Genomic DNA, 3,023 nt, shown 5'->3' with positions numbered 1-3,023 from the left:
GACCAAGCAGGTCCATTTCAGCTTCCAGGAATTCCTCATCAGCCTGTAGCCTCACCCTCCCAACCTCAGAGTTGTATAATCAAATCACGATCAGAGGCTCAGCGAACAGCATCCAGCTGTGTAGTTATTTGTAGTTTAATGTGAGACAAGGAACTAACCTCCTGAGCTCCAAGCTCCCATTCTGTAAAGGAGATGAATCTGAATAAGCGTCTACTTCAGACGGTGGTGCTAATTATCTAATTATCTCGTAAGATGGCTCACGTGGACGTGCTTCACACAAAGGGCATTTTGATGTGTAAGTTATTTTTCAAGGAATACTGACTGACGTCGACATGTTTTTCTGCATCAGAATCAACTCTTCCGAAGAAATCACCTTGACTATGCACTCAAATCCCTAGTTACACTGTGCAGTGGAGAAGGTGTGTGTGTGTGTATGTGTGTGTGTGTGTGCTTCGTTCTGGGCTCTGCAGACCCCGAGAGTGAGGAGGGGGCTCATTCACCTCCAGGGCACCCCCAGCATGGCTCTGTCTCATGGGCCATCACGGGATTTTGTTTTATGTATTTAAAAAGTCAGGGTGAATGACTGGAGAGGGTTCTTACACACATGCGGGATGAAAAAATGCTCAGTGAGCATTTTTTTTCCTACCGACTATATTTTAACATAATTTCAGATTTAGAAAAAGTTTCCGAGAACAGCACAAAGACTTCTCTGGTACCCCTCACCCAAATTCCCCACACGTGCACATGGACCTCCTATTCTTGCCCTCTCTCTACCCCGCCCCTCCCCAGAGGTGAGTGAGCATGTGGCATCTCCTGAACTGTGGGGGGTAAGTTGCAGATGTGGTGCTCTTTGCCCCCTAATCTTCAGTGCATATTTCCTAAAAACAAGGGCATTTTCTTACATACTGTTGGGCAAGTAAGCTGTAAAATTTGTATTTTTTGAGCCTGCTCACTATTGCAAATTACCTTCCTGCTTGGGAAGGGCCATTGTCTTGCTAATGTTTGCTGGAGGAGGGGTTTCCCGCCAAAAGTTTTGAAAAGGGAAGAAGAGAAGCCATTTTTGCAGAGTGAAGGCAGAGAGAAGGCAAAGTGCTGAAGCGAAAGAAGCCAAGATGGCAGAGAAAGAGAGCCAGTTTTGCAGAGTAAGAAGCCATGTTGGCAGGTGGGGAACTAGAGGTGAGGGATTTTGTGTTAATCCTAATCCGGAGGGACCCAAAACATTGAAGACACGAACAAGGTCCGTCAATTACACACCAAAGCTTTATTGTCTAGCGTGGCCATGCGGCAACTCCCGACAGAAATCTGAGGGAGAGCACGCCGGCCCTTTGTTCTATCTAGTTTTTATAGTTTTGTAAGTGGGAAGTACAGAAGCAAAAATTGTAATTAGGAGCCCTTTACCACTATTGGTTATAGTCATATGTCCTTTAACATGATAGGACCATGTTCAATTTGCAAGCCATACATCCTTTTGGAGAAAACAAAATTTACAAATCAACACAATGGTAGAAAGATATCTCTTTACATATTAAAAGGCCTTCCTATATTTTCTAGTGTTCATTGGCCATCTCTCTGTCCAGAGTCAGACGTATTAACCACATGCATTTACATAAGAGAGGTAGTTTCCATGGGGACAAATGCCCGCAAATGGCTCATAGTTATAAGAAAAGGTTTATTTTGGCTTTTCTCTTCCTGCACCTGGCTAGCCATTCACCCCTTCCCCCACAGGTGTGGTGGAATGTCAGGGAATTCATGTTTTCCTTCCCTTTGCATTTACAATACAATGCCAAGAGCCATCCTGGTTATGCCAATCACACAGTACAGAGACTATTCTCACAATTTCTCTGCACACCTTAACCCAAATTAATAAAAATGTTCTCCAAGCCTCTTAAAATATTAATATTAATTCTGTAGTGTTTGGTACCTTACAACACCTGCGGGTGAAGTGGCTCAGTGGCTCCTCACTTTGGGACTGGTGGGGCCTTTGATTCTAGGAAAAACCGGAAAAGATTCTCCTGCTTGTGGAATCAGAGAATGTGTCAGTGGCTTTGGGACCCCTGTGTTTGCTCGTCAGCCGCTGCAAGTCTTGAATAAAGGAATGGCCCACCATTTTTTAGCTCCACTGTTTCTTTACCGTCTGCCTGAATCTAATGGGAACCTGCATGTGCATGGCCACGACCGCCGCAACCCCTGGCCTTACACATAACCACAGTCTAATTATCAAAACCAGGCAATTATCCTACTAAATGCAATACTATCGTCTACTGCATGGACCTTAGATTTCACGAATTGTACCAATAATGTCATCTATACAACAGAAAATCCAGGATCATGCGTTGAATTAGGTTGTTATGGGGTTTCGTTGTTGTTGTTTTGGTCTCTTAAGCTGCCAGCGGTTCTCCACTGTGTGTGTAGGAACTCTCTCGGCACTCATTCAGGACAGGAGACACACACAACCGCCCTCTCCCCTGCACAGTGTAACTAGGGATTTGAGTGCATAGTCAAGGTGATTTCTTCGGAAGAGTTGATTGATTCAGACGCAGAAAAACATGTTGATGTCAGTCAGTATTCCTTGAAAAATAACTTACACATCAAAATGCCCTTTGTGTGAAGCACGTCCACGTGAGCCACCTTACGAGATAATTAGCACCACCATCTTAAGTAGACTCTTATTAAGATACAGTACATCTCCTTTACAGAAAGGGAGATAGGAGATAGGAGCTCAGGAGGGTAGTTTCTTGCCTCACATCAAACTACAAATAACTACACAGCTGGATGCTGCTCTCTGAGCCTCTGTTCATGATTTGATTACACAACTCTGAGGTTGGGAGGGTGGGGCTACAGGCTGATGAGGAATTTCCTGGAAGCTGAAAAGGACCTGCCTGGCTTGAGGGTGTGCAGGTGGGTGTGTCCAAGAGGTTCTGGGCTCTTTGAGGTGTGTGTGTGTATGTGTGTGGCGGGCGGCGGGGGGTGGGGGTGGGGGGGTACACTCACAATGTCCATGCACATATCATGATGCTTTTAAA

Source organism: Saccopteryx bilineata, chromosome 1 (assembly GCF_036850765.1).
Source record: "Saccopteryx bilineata isolate mSacBil1 chromosome 1, mSacBil1_pri_phased_curated, whole genome shotgun sequence".
NCBI classification, from domain to species: domain Eukaryota; kingdom Metazoa; phylum Chordata; class Mammalia; order Chiroptera; family Emballonuridae; genus Saccopteryx; species Saccopteryx bilineata.
Note: the sequence above shows the minus strand (reverse complement) of the source record.